The following is a 13,808-nucleotide window of genomic DNA, read 5'->3' as shown; positions in this document are numbered from 1 at the left end:
GAAAGAAGAAACTGGATTTATTTGAAAGCCAACTTGAAAGAGAAATGAAAAGACAAAAAATACCTATTATAAGCTTAAAAAAAAAAATCATACCAATGCAACAGTCCCAGAAACTAATTGTCTAAGTGAACTGTTATAACCAGTCTCCTTTCCCCTGGTTGAAACAACCTTACGAAACAGCATTTGCATCTATAAAGTTGTGTAACAAGTCGTCTTGTGGTGAAATGTATTTTAAATAGGGGTTAGATAGGAGAGGAGCAACTATTATTATCTTATTATAGAAATATCAGTACCTCTTCCAGACAAAACACCATCACCCATTGGGAGCTAAGGATAGCTTTTACTTAAATACAAGGTCATACTGTTTGGGTGTATGAGGGAGTAGTGGGGGTGGGGTGGGGGGATTTTCATCTTCTTCCAAAGCACTCGAAGCTGGACCTCTTCCAAGAGAGGAAATGAGACTAAATAGATCATTTGTTTTATTCTGTTTGGGCATTTCTTGCGTTTCTCCCAACTGCGGCTTATGGACACAAAGCCAAACTCAGAGACCGGCTGGAGCTGGCTAAACTCCAGGTCACTTAAAAAAAAAAAAATTAAGGAATAAACAATTTGAAGCTCTATCAGAGGATTAAGGCAAGCCACACAATTGAAGGACAAAATGAAATTCTGCTGTGAATGTGAAGTTGTAAAAAAAAGAAGCAGGTAGGAGCGTTAAACGATTTGGATTTCTCAAACAAGACAGGAGGGAAACACCAATTGAAAGCGCACACCTATGACAAATCCATTTCACCAAGGGTCAAACACCCTCTGGTGTTTGAACTGCCGCTTAGGGGCACCAAGTGAGGTAGGAACACAGCTTCTTTGGGGCAGCCCCTAATGATGGGGGTCAAAGTGCCTGGTCACTTGAATGTCGTGGAAAGCTTGGGAGATTGCTTCTGTACCCTCTTGCTGGCATCGGGAAAGCCGGTCAGCAGTCGCCATGCACATTCTGTAACAAGCATAGTTGGTATTCCCAGCATAGCCCACTGGCAGAATGGGTCTTTGTCTTGAATCACTTCCCTCTGGGAGACACTCAGTGGCAGTCCCATCCAATGTCCAAGGAGAGAGAAAGGCCCATTAGTGGTTAGGCATAGTTTAGCATATTAGTTAACACTGCATCCTGTCTGATTTCAGAACTGACAAGTCATGTAGAGTATTGCTCAAAATGTTCCTTCAACAGTACTGGGTAGGGCAGGGAAGTGAACAGTCAGAGGTAAGTCCCAAAGATTTCTGACTGTCTTTTACAGATGAAGAACCTGGACCCTCATTATGCTCTAACTGGAAAATAAAACATCCTTCCCCTTTAAAAAAAAGTTGGTTCCATTAAAACAAGAGACTTAAACCCTTTCACATAATATTTGTTCATTTCTGGGCTTCCCTGGTGGCGCAGTGGTTAAGAATCCGCCTGCCCATGCAGGGAACATGGGTTCGAGCCCTGGTCCGGGAAGATCCCACGTGTCGCGGAGCAACTAAGCCCGTGCACCACAACTACTGAGCCTGCGCTCTAGAGCCCGCGAGCCACAACTACTGATCCCACGTGCTGCAACTACTGAAGCCCATGCGCCCTACAGCCCATGCTCCACAACAAGAGAAGCCACTGCGACGAGAAGGCCGTGAAAGGCAATGAAGAGTAGCCCCCGCTCTCCACAGCTAGAGAAAGCCTGAGCACAGCAACAAAGACCCAATGCAGCCAAAAACAAATAAATAAAATAAATTTATAAAAATAATAATAATATTTGTTCATTTCTTTCAAAATTTTAGAGTAACTTTACTAAAAATTTAAAATGGCAAATAATTACCCAAAGTGTTTGAGACATGAATCAATGTATACATGTTGATATACTGATTGTGATATTACACAGTAGTCTTGCAAAATGCTACCCTTGGGGCACACTGGACAAAGCATACAAGGGACCTCTCTGTGTTATTTCCTACACCTGCATGTGAACCTACAATTATCTCAATAAAAATGTTCAATTTAAAAAAGTGATAAAGATAGAAGTGGATGCAGGGAATCGGGCAGGCTTTCATAACTTGGCTTCACCCACTTCTTGGTTCTATAATAGTTTGTTTCTCCACTAGTCCCCTGAATGACTCCCTTCCATCTGGAAGACGCTGATCCTAGCTTCTCAAACACACCAAGCTCAATCCCACCTCTGGGCTTTCTCCTGCAGCTTCTCCCATCCCCACCTCATTCTTCCCAGCTCCAGCTTGCCTTCCCAGATGAGAACAAATGATAACACTCTCCCTGGAGCAGTACTTACCATGTTAACAGTCACTTGGCACTTGTCCACAAATATTTCTTGAGCAAAGACTATAGGTGGAGTATTGGCTCCAGGCACTAGGAACCAGGTGAGTTAGAAACCGCATTCAACTGGTTTCTCTTCCTTCCTTTCTGGGAGCATACATTCTAATGAGGAAGTGTGGAAAAACTAGTCAAGAAACAAGTAAAAAAAAAAAAAAATCAAATCATGCTGAGGACTATGAAGAATGTCATGGGTTGGAGAAAGGCGGAAGTGACTTTAGCCCAAGCGACCAGGAAAGGGTTTCTAGAGGTGACATCTGAGTTGTTGACCTGAAGTAAAAGGAAGCAGTCATCAGGAAGATGGTGGGGAGAAACAAAGCATTTCAGGCAGAGGGAACAACAAGGAAAAAGGATTTTTATCCTGCCTGTAACTGAATATGAATACTGGGCATGAGTGTAAAGCAATGAAATGGGTTTTCTTTCTGTGGGCTGTGTTTCCTTTTAATTTTAGGGCCAAAACTCCCATAGCATGTTTTCCTATATGAGAGGCTGTGAATACCCTTCCAAGATTCCAAGTTGCTTTCATGAGTAGATGCAAGCTTAATTCAAGGCTGTGTTTTAGGAGATTTACCATATTTCTTTCTCACAGTCGGGGCCGTGGGCCTGTTGGTGAGGGTTCTGCACTGTCTAAGGGCAACATAAATTATGTCATTAAAGTTGGGTACCTACAAAACTAAGCTGATGCAAAGGCGGGCCGCATACGGGAGATCTGGGTCATACAGCTGGGAGCAGGACGGTAATTTGCCGCCTGCCTCTGGGGTCTGTGCTTCTCTGCGGCGCACGAGGTCCCATCGGCTGTAGTAACCGGTTGGGAAGGGCCGGATTCCCAGGTCTCTGCGGGGTACCTCACGCTGTCACCGCAACCAGGAATCCAGTTTTCTGGATCCCCTGGTCTGCCTTTTGCCTAAGGCGACCAGCTGCGGCTCCTCTGTTCGCGAGGCCGGGAGAAGTCGGCTCTGGGGCACCCGGCGAAGCGCTTCGAGGGGTGATCTGTCCCTCCCCGGCCGCGACCTGGCACCGTTATCCCCATCATCCGGACCGGTAGGCACTGTCCCGGGGCGTCCCCCTGTTTCTCCCTGGGAGGGGGTCAGCCCAGACGACGCGTCCCATGGACGCGCCGCGAGCCCTTGGGTCCCTCCCCCCTCCCACCCCCCCACCCCCCCCCCCCCGCCTCGCCTCCGAGCCCGGCGACCCACGTGCAGCTCGGGCCGGGCTGGTGCCGCAACTCGGGGTCGGCGCGTCTCCCGGCTCTTTCTGGGAGCAGCCCCGGGACGGGGACCCGCGGGGGGCGGCCTCGGCGGGACGCCGGCGGCAGCGGGGGCGCCCCGGAGTGCGGGCGCGGAGACGCGGCGGCCGCTGGCACACAAAGGAGGCGGCGGGAAGGCGGGGCGGGGCGGGCCGGGGGCGGGGGCGGCAGGAAGGGGCGGGGGCGGCGCGCGCCGCGATAAAGCCCCCGCCGCCGGGGCCGGCCCGCTAGCGCTGTGGGGCTGCCGGGCTGCTCGGGCTGCGCGGCGTGAGCAGGCGTCTCCGCCTCTTTCCTCCGCTGCCCCTCCTCGCCGCCGCCGCCGCCGCCGCCGCTCTTCCTCCTCCGACTCCCCCGCCCCGCCGACACCCGGCTCCGGCTCGGGCCGCGCCGCGCTCCGCGGCCGCCACCTGGGGATCCCGAGCGAGGGGCGGTGAGTACGGGCTGCGCGCCCCACGGCCGATCGCGGGCGCCCGGGGCGGGAGGGGCGCGGCAGGCGCTGCCCGCCGCGCCGGGGACGGTCGCGGGGCTCGGCGCGCCGCCGGCTCCGCGCGGCGACCTTGCGCCGGGCCGGGAGGCTGCGGGGCCAGCGGGGCCGGGGGCGCCGGTGTCGAGGAGGAGGAACTTTCTCAGCCTCCCCCGGCCGGGCTGGCTCGGTCAAAGCTGCGTGCGCGCCCGGCACCCGTGCCCGGCCCGCGGGGAGCCCGAATACGACCCGGGCGGGGCGCGGAGAGGCCGCGCCGGCGGGCCAGGTGTCCCCGCGGCCGGGAGTCCTGGGGCCAGCGTGTCTGCTGCTGCCGGTCCATCCTAGCGGGCGCCCGTGACCCTGAACCTGGGGTACCCAGGTACTCGCGGGCGTCCCCTTCCCCGTACTTTGCGTGTGCGCCGCCTGTTCGCGAAAGACAAACGGACTCCTACTTGTTGTTACCGCTGCCTGAGCGGGCTGGGGGTAACCGGTGGTTTGGGGGAGAGCCTTTAAATTGGCTTCTGGCAACCGATGTAACCCCATGGAGCTGATCTTTGCCATTTTCATCGTCTGTAGAAATGGGAATTGCAATGCTGATCAGTGCCTACAGGTAAGGTGAAAGTACTCAGAAATTCTGGGCGGAATTAGGTGTTTAATTTGCCTACAAACTGAGTGCGGAGGGAAGGCTTCTATTACATAAGACAGCACTCCACCTTCAGGTATTATGGAAGATACTATTGACGGTTTTAGTGTTTTAATGAGCAAAAAATAGTCTTCCTGTGTGTCTCTCTTGAGAAACCTCGAATGCTGCTGTGTCTTGCTTTGACTACTTCGCAGGGAACGTTTTTATATTTATATTATTTATATTTAGCATCAACATAAAAAGCTGTTTGAAGGTTTGACTTCCTCTTTCAAGCCAGGAAGCAGTTTGCTCCTCTGAACTGTTCAGGAACAATTTACGTGATAATTTTATGCTTCGGAGATTTTATATCGGAAAGTTGAACACAGATAACTGGGGAAAAAATGTAAGCATTGCTAATTTGTATATCTAAAGCACACTTCAAAAACTGAAGATACTTTCAATGCTGACTGCATATCTAAATCAGTAATTATGTGCTGTTTGCAGTATTTCAGCAAAAATTTTCTTCAGCTATGTAAATGAAGGTGTTAGCCTAAATCATCGAAGGCTTCTCTCAACCCCAAGTTTTGAGGCTTTCTTAAAATCATGTTCAAAAATATTGTACAGTGCAGGGCAATTACTGAAGGTCATCAAGATGTCACCTATCTTATTCTTTACAAAAACGAATCTATGCAGAAAATTTCTGCCTCCCGTGAACTTCACATATTAGTGTAATTTGAAAAGGACAGAAATGATTCAATCTCCAAAGGACAGTCATTTTCAGTTCCAGACATGAGTGATTAAATACTAGTCAGAGATTGTTTGAGGTGGCAGAGTGGGAAATGAGGTGGTCACCTAGCCAGGTCCCGGCTACACTTCTCTGTGGCCGTTCTTTGCCAGCCAGTCACTCTCTCGCGGCATGGGAGACTTTGGCCTGTGGGCTTTCTCTCCTCCCCTAGTCCCACAGTCCATGTAGGGGATGCTTCCGATTCCTGCTTCCTTGACCATCTCGACTCCAGGGACCTCCACCCACTCCAGCTACTGGGTCCTCTACATCCAAGTCTTGCTCTCACCCAGAGATGCTCAACTTCTGAAATCAGCATCTCAGTATCTCTGCACCACAGGCGCCTTCCTTCCAGGTTGCAAACTGGTATTCCCATGGCAACTCTTCTTGAACACCAGAGATCTGTTCCCTTCCCTCCTTCCGGTTGGCAGGTGACTTTCATGGCCCACTCTACTGAGAAAGTAGGGGTCACCGGATTGAAGTCTCCCCACGTCCTACCCCATTTCCTTCCTACAGACTTTTCCAAATTTACCCACATCCAGGAAATCTTCTTAAGCATCTGTTGTGTCCAGGCACTTTGCTAGGCCCTGGTGTATGGTAAATATAGCAGGTCGCTGTTCTCTTGGAACAGTCTTTCCTGTGGCAGCAAGCAGACACAAAGAAACCCAACTATGCTCTGATAAAATAGGAATAAGGCAGAATAATAGAAGAGAAATCAAGTTGGGGCGGGGACTTAGAGAAGGTTAGAGAGAAGACTTTCCTGGGGCAGTGCCTCATGTCTCCCAATGAACTCTTTTCTTTTTTAACAGTGTTTTTAAAACGCCATAACCTCCCTTGTCCATGCATGCCCAACTCACCTACGGCCACCACCTGTCTCCCAGGCTTCTTAAATGAGTTAACACTTCCCCAGGCTTCCCTTGCTTCTTAACTCTCTGCAAGCTGGCCAGAGACTCCCCAGAGTAGGAGAAGACCCCACAACTCCTGAATGAGTGGTCCTGAGCATGTGTTCTAGACCTCTCTGCAGCATCGGATACGGATCTTTCCTCTTTTTCTGATAGATGCTTTTCTCCTTCCTTAGTTGCCACCTCCTCCTGGTTTGCCTTCTGCCACCCTGGCACCTCCACTACCTCCTGGGGTGACCCAGGGCTCTGTTCTTACCCCTCTTCAGCTTCAAGCGGAATGTTTGGGATACCACATTCCCACGGCTTCCACTTTCACCAGTACAAAGTGAGTCCCAGATTGGTATCTCCAGCTAGTTACCTGCAGTCTATGCCCTTTAGGCAGAAAAACCCACAGTAAGTCGAAAACTGATTTTAGTTCTCATCACCCAGTCCGTACCTGCTTCAGCCTTGACCAAAATTTGTCCTCTTTTTTTTTTTTTTTTTTGCTGGTGACTCGGCTGTTTACCAAGGTGCTAAAGCAGGAACCTCCCAGTGACGCTGGACTCCTCCAGCAACCGCCTGCCGCCCGCATCCAGACACTCACCGAGTCCTGCTGCTTCTCGTGCTGTGAAATCCCATAAACCTCTGCTCTAGTCACCATGGCCCTGCCCTGCTTTAGAGCCCAGAAGTGGCAAAATGGTGGCCAGTGTGCCAATTCCAGCTGGCAGATGTGTTGTTGGCTTGACCACAAGTATACAAAAATCGTGTGAATATTTGGAAATGTTAAGATATCACTTGGATTTATAGCTCCTCTTAAAAATCAGGAGGCCTGGAACAGGAGGCCTACATTCCCACGTGGCAGCCCTTGGCCGGCACGGAGCTCCCCGTGCCTGGCTATGCTGGAGGCTGCTTGCTTTCCGCGTCCCCTTGCACCTGTGGTCCCCCTTTACAGCAGCTTCCTAGCTCCCGCGGGCTTCTGACCATAGGCTGGGGGCCCAGCAGCAGCCCGGGAATGCCGAGCGGCCGACTGCACCGTTTCCTGCCTGGTCTGTTGCACTAGCTTTGCACCCCTTTCAAACCGTCATCCGCATGGCTGCTGGGGCTACTTACCCCAGGGCCCTCAAACCCGAATCTGCTTGTGTCCCTCCCGATAAAAACTCAGCGCCTCCCTCTTGCCTTGGGGACAGACCCCGACTCTGAAGGAGTAGCTGTGTTGCGTCACAAGCTAGGTATCTCAGATAGAAAGGTGGGCTTTCTATTGACTTTAAGGTGATGTACCTGCATTTCTCAAAATGCTTTTGAACCTCTATAAGGAGGGTCGCGAATATGTAATTCCAGTGTTATCTCACCTTTACTGAGGTGCAGTCTCTGCTGTTTATAAACCGTTTCCACAGACCTCACCCCCTTCCCACTGCCTCATAACCACTCTGGAAGGAGATGGGGCAGGGGTGACTCCACATCCCAAGGCACGGGCTGCCCCAGAAGACCTCAGCCCTTGGAACGTGGCGGAGCCCATTTCACATGGTGCCCAGAGTCATACAGTATGTTCCCAAGGTCACTCAGCTGCCTTTGGGCAGTCCTGTCCCAGAAGTCCTCAGCACTCAGCCAGGGAACTTTCCACAGTATCCTGCTCTCCTCCCTAGCAACTCCTCAGACTGCTGGCCATTTGTAATGACAGAGTCCAAGCGTTCTTCAACCCTTTCCCACCTCCCTGCCTTGTACCCTTCCGCAAACTTTATTCTCTTGCAAAACTGAACTCCCTGCAGACTTCTCACACCATGGCGGTGCCCTTCCTCCCCGCCTTGTCTCCTATTGGACCTCTGCCTGGAATTCTCTTTCTCCATCTTCTGCATTCATTGTCTGGCCAACTTCCCCTTTTTCAAGACTCATGTCTAGTATCACCTGTTCCAAAAAGTCTTTCCTGAAGATCAGTATCTCCCAGTCCTCTGTGGCACACGTGTGGTGTGTGCACACACATGTACATCCTACCAAGTGGATGCCTGTCTGATGGCGGTTACTGTGTCATAGCAACATACCCTACCCACCGGATTCTTAGTGCCGTGAAGTCGTGCCTGTGTTCTGGTTTCATTCGTACCAGCAGTGGTGCGTGACCCAAAGGCATGTAATGGATGTTGAACTAAACCATATTCATATTTTTCATAAGTTTGCTGCACACTTTATGAAAGAGAGCTTGTCTTTGGGGCTTAAAGAGGAGCTCTCCTCCCAGACCTCTACCCCTGGTGCCGGGTACTTCTGCAGTTAATATATATCTTCACATTTTTAAAAAAAATCTTTGATCAACCATGGCTTCTAAGACAGAACATTACTTAGAAAAAAGCAGAAGTCTAATACAGAAGTGCTTCTGTGTCTGCGTTCACTTCAGTTACCCTCATCCGAGCCCTCTTTGGCTTCATTCTGTCTTCCTTGAAGTCCACTGACTGTACTTCGTATTTCACAGTTTGTACAAGGTAGGAGAATACCTTCTGATTTATTTCCATTAACCTTCTCAGTGAGGGTGATACATGCCCTCTTGCTGACCCTTGTTTTTCGTTTGGTTTTTAAATTTTTGCCAGGGCAGTTTTTTGTCTAATGTCTTAAGCCGGGTTTGGTGGAAAGAGCCCTGGGTTGGGAGAGGGTCTGGGCTATGCCACAAATGATCTATATAGTTGACTATCTAGAACTTAATTTCCTTGCCTATACAATGGGTGTGTTGAAATAGTGATCTCAAAGCTGTCTTATTTTAAAAAACAATTTAACTTCTTGGCTTATTTTCCTTTCTGATCCAGCTTTCTCATAAATATCAGGCCTAGATGAAATTTTTTCTTAAATGCATTGTTTTATGTTTATCTACATGAAATTCTTCTCTTTCATTTTCTCTCTCTTTTAAACCTAAGAAATATATATTCAGTTTGGTTCTTCAGGACTTAGAAATAGCATTGAGGCCCAACATGAAGATTTATTTAGTTTGTATTCCCACTTGGAGGCATTTATAAAAATGTTAAATAAATTGGGTCCCGTATACTTGGATCTTCTTTGTAAACCACTGTCTCCAATCATAAATGTGTCCGTCTTCTCTTTCCAAAACCATCTTTCCTCGTGAGTAGATTGCACGCCTGATCTAAAAATCAATATTGGGTTTTAAAAAAATACCCTTAGATATGAAATGGAGTGAAATGCAATAAACTACATCTTTAGGTTATTTCTTATCTATAAGTTCACAGTTTGTCTAAGAACACTGAAAGACTAGGACAATTTTATTTCTCTTTTGAGAAATGCTACCTTTCACCCAATGGGCCAAGTCAATTTACACAGTAAATGATTCTCCCCTTATTCTGCTGTTAGATTTCTAGGTCTGGATGTAAGCCCAGCCCAGAGAAGTTGGCGTTCCTTCTGTGACTCTTTTTGTGCATGGGGATGGCCACTGAGCCTAAGCAATCCTCTGTTTGTAATTCCATTCATGCATCTGGACAAACATTTCATCTCCACTTCATCCTTGAATTCCTTCAAAGGTTGGGGTGGACACCCTAATTCAAGATCAGATGAGGAATACCCCATGCTCCTGCTTCAGTCTGACCTCAGACTTTGCCCTTTGTCTCAGAAGATAATTTGGAGAATTGGAATCCACTGTGCCTTTCTATTTTTATCAGTTAATTCTTGGGAGAAAGATAATGTGGAGGGGTCTTAATATAAAACAGAAAAATTCCTATGAAAAGGCAGAAAGGATTTCTTATAGTGAGTGCAAATCTTGGTGCATGTACTTTGTTTTGTTTTTGTGATGCCTTCCCCCACCTTGCAGCAGTGAGAAGTCCGGTAACCTGGGGAATTTCTAAGAACATGCTAAAAACAGCATCAGTACTTTCTCCCCCTTCCCTTCCCCGCTCCATTTAGTGCCAACTAATACAGCTATAGAAAACTTAACTACTTGTTTTTGGCCTAAGTTTTTATGGACCAAATCTTGAAAGTGGGTGTGGGTATGTGGGAGAGTTTAACCCCAAATACGAAGCCCACTGGAAAATGTATACGGTGACTGCAAATGAAAATAGATTTTTCTTCCTTTCTTTTGAGAAATCCATGCTATATGGATAATGGCAGTGTTTGCATCTTCTACTAAAGAGTTTTTTCTTTTTTTAACTGAGGAATCCACTTAGGAAGAAATTATTTTCATTGAGGATTTGGTCACTGATTGGATTATATGAGCTTTAACTACTGTCTTATCTTTTGGTTATAAGGGCAGAAACCCCAATCAAAATAACTGACTCAGAAACACGGAGAGCATGGGGGGAACTACTGGCTTATGTCGCCGAGCCCGAGCCATGGCGGAGGTGCTTTGGCCTTGGAGGTGACTGGAACTAGAGACTCAGGGCCTTGGGCCTCTTTTCTCTCCCTCCATGTCTCTTGTCTCTGGACCGCGACATGACTGCAGGCACCTTCAGGCTTATCTCCCTACAGCCTTAGGATCAAAGAGGAAAAATGAGCTTCCTGTCAGTTCCAGTGGGAAAAATCCTATGGAGGCACTCTGATTGGCTCAGGTTGGGTCATGTGTCTTTCCCTGGACCAATGGCTGTGGTCAGGGCAGTGGGATGCTATGACTGGCCAGATTCTGAGTCACGTGTTCAAGCCTGCAGTCAGGGGAGGAGGGAGTATTGAGAGGGTGTGTTGGACAGGCAAGTTACCTCAACTGTCATTAGTATTTGTTTGCAGTTGACAGAGGCACTGTGTTATCTCCTCCAGCCTCATGTTTGCTTGTTGGACAGATACTAATATTCCCAGTCGGACAGTTGTGGAGAAGAATGTGGAGCTGCCCAGGTGTCCATGGTAATTCATACAACCTCTTTGTGTCAATGCCAGAGCCTGAACCCAGGACTGTAAATGTGTGAGTTGTGAGCTGGTACCATGAGCTGTCAAAGATTTATGACTCGTCAATATTTATAACCTCTCAAAAGGAAATTCCTGTCAAACAACGGGCCTCCTTTCAAGAGACCAGCTTCTCACTTTGCTGTATGATCTGCTTCAGTAAGACAACCAAAACAGAGATGGAAAGAGACTAATATTTTTGTGTTATGTTTGAACTAATGTTTTTATGCCTTTTGGCCCCTGGGCCCAGTTTTTCCTTAGATACTTGTTTTTTTCCTGGGACTCAGATGCTAAAATTAGTACTGACCTTTGGATTGAAAAGGTAGAGTACATATACCCAGAGTCCAGGGGAATAACTTAGGCTGAGCTGGATAAAACTCAACTGAAGAACAAGTGTGACATGATTTTTAAAAGATGTCTAATTGAATTCCACGAATGTGTGGAGACTTAGCTTAAAACATGGAGGTTTAACTTTTCTTTTTATAGTTTTTTTACATTTAACTTTATTTCAAAGTTTGTCACATCAAATGGTATGTGCTCTCCTCCTCCTCCTCTTCCACCTCCTCCCCCTCTTGCTTAGCATAGTGTAGTAGTTAAGAGTATGGAGGATGTAGAGACCAACGGGCTTTGGCCTGAATCTAGATTATATCGGTTACTAGTTGGAGACCAGGAGACCATAGCCAATTGACTAGACTTCTCCAAGCCTCAGTTTCATCATCTGTGAGTTGGGCATGGAGGTAACCACATCTTAAGTGTTGTGAGGGTGCAGTGGAGAGTATGCTTTAGGTGCTGAGCACAGGGTCTAGAATGGAGCTGGCTTCCAGGGCACGAGGTGGCAGTGGGGTTCCAGGCAAACATTTAACTCCTCTGCGACTGGTGTTTTCATTGTGCCTTTGACCTGATGAATGAGTGACTTGCTCTCTGTGTTTGCATACTTAGTTTCCAGACCCCTATTCTGTAAAACTCTCAGTAGGCAGCACTCCCAGTGATCAGCTGGTCATCTGTCCTTTCCACAGGCTTCCAGCTCCTCCAGTACTGGCCATGGAGCGAAGGATGGCTGACGCATGAAATAAACTCCCTTTTACTCCACCTTATGAGGAAATGTAAGCAGCAGTGTTACCGGAAGTTCTTTCTAGAGGCACATTGCAGGCTACCCCTGTCAGGCTGGGCGCTGTGTTTTTTTTTGTTTTTGTTTTTGTTTTTTTTAATTAATTAATTAACTTATTTATTTTTAGCTGTGTTGGGTCTTCGTTTCTGTGCGAGGGCTTTCTCTAGTTGCGGCGAGCGGGGGCCACTCTTCATCGCGGTGCACGGGCCTCTCACTATCGCGGCCTCTCTGGTTGTGGAGCACAGGCTCCAGACGCGCAGGCTCAGTAGTTGTGGCTCACGGGCCCAGTTGCTCCGCGGCATGTGGGATCTTCCCAGACCAGGGCTCAAACCCGTGTCCCCTGCATTGGCAGGCAGACTCTCAACCACCGCGCCACCAGGGAAGCCCTGTTTTGTTTTTTTTTTAATGTTAGTTATGAAGAATGAATAAATTGTTCAGTAAGAAAAATGATCTATTTAGGTTTTTGCAAATGTAGCATCCAGAGTCTTCTCTTTTTGTTCTCATTTTTCTGATTGTGAAAAAGTCATTCTACTGTATCCAGTGATGTCCATATACCTAGAAATAACCATTTTAAACACATGCTGAATGTATTTAAAACACGTTTAATTATTCCTTCAATATACAAAAGAGTTCTATGAATGTTGGATTAACCACTGCCAACATCGTTAGATAGGAAATGTATTTTCTGCTGCCATTAGTATGATTTTTTTTAGGATTTTACTGGCAGATATCCATATGGGACTTTATACAGCACTCAGTGTATGCCCACACATGAATTATTGCTCAGACAATGGGATGGGAGATGCCAGGGAAATTCTATGTGATGACTTAATTATAAAGAGAGTTTTCTTTCTAAAGGTGTGGATTTTCTCTTTGAAATTAATTTACTTGATAGACTCATATCATCTCTTGCCAAACCTGTGTTCATTTCTAGCAACTTGGAGGATTGGCCAGAGATGCCGAAGTATTCATAGTGAACCTGTTCTTGCGCAGCAAGGTGGTAAATCATGACTATCCAAGTGCTAATCATACTAATGTGAATTAATTCAGCAATTGCTGAAAACAGAGTTGTTCCATGCGTGTATATCACTTATTAGTGTAAAATTTCTTTGAGAACAATATATTTTTTATGTATACAATGGCAAAAATGTGCTTTTCTCTTACTCTCTACCGTGTGTTCTAGTTATGTGTGTGTCTTATCCACCCCCACTAGGAAACCGCCAGGACTTTGTGGTCTCTCTTACTCCTCTGGGCTCCTTTCACAGTACCTGACACAGAGGAGGCCAAAAGATGCTTGAAAGGGGAGAATGAAGTGCAAGATCATTGGATCATCAGGGTGTCAAGGGCTGTGAGGCACATTTTATACATGATCTTGTTGAATCTAAACAGCCCTTGTAAGGTAGAAATTAGTCCTAGTTTACAGGTGAGAAAACTGAGATTCAGGTGTGTGGAGCACCCCTCTGAGATTCCCGCCCATGGGGACGTTCTCTCCAGGGCTGGGTGTCTTGC

The 13,808-nt window shown here is 47.5% G+C and overlaps 1 protein-coding gene and 1 long non-coding RNA gene across 4 annotated transcripts in view; one reads left to right on the top strand and one right to left on the bottom strand.

Annotated features, from left to right (window-relative positions):
- Positions 1 to 246: 246 nt before the first annotated feature.
- LOC130708717 (uncharacterized) lies at positions 247 to 3,711 on the bottom strand. Of its 3 annotated transcripts, none has more exons than XR_009009058.1 (3): positions 3,541 to 3,711; positions 2,304 to 2,471; positions 247 to 1,061 (listed from the first exon to the last, which is right to left on the bottom strand). It is a non-coding gene; the product is annotated as an uncharacterized LOC130708717 (long non-coding RNA). The 3 variants fall into 3 exon arrangements; XR_009009057.1 differs by having other exon boundaries at positions 2,304 to 2,449; XR_009009056.1 differs by lacking the exon at positions 3,541 to 3,711 and adding an exon at positions 3,014 to 3,464 and having other exon boundaries at positions 2,304 to 2,449.
- Positions 3,712 to 3,807: 96 nt separating this feature from the next.
- The window catches only part of SERPINE2 (serpin family E member 2), a 70,752-nt gene continuing 60,751 nt past the window's right edge, over positions 3,808 to 13,808 (top strand). The window contains exon 1 of the mRNA XM_057551458.1: positions 3,808 to 4,020. The gene's annotated coding sequence lies outside the window, so the exon portion shown is untranslated. The remainder of the gene's footprint in view (positions 4,021 to 13,808) is intronic.

The sequence above is a fragment of the Balaenoptera acutorostrata genome, chromosome 8 (genome assembly GCF_949987535.1).
Source record: "Balaenoptera acutorostrata chromosome 8, mBalAcu1.1, whole genome shotgun sequence".
Lineage (NCBI taxonomy): Eukaryota > Metazoa > Chordata > Mammalia > Artiodactyla > Balaenopteridae > Balaenoptera > Balaenoptera acutorostrata.
This window is presented reverse-complemented; position numbering and strand designations above follow the sequence as displayed.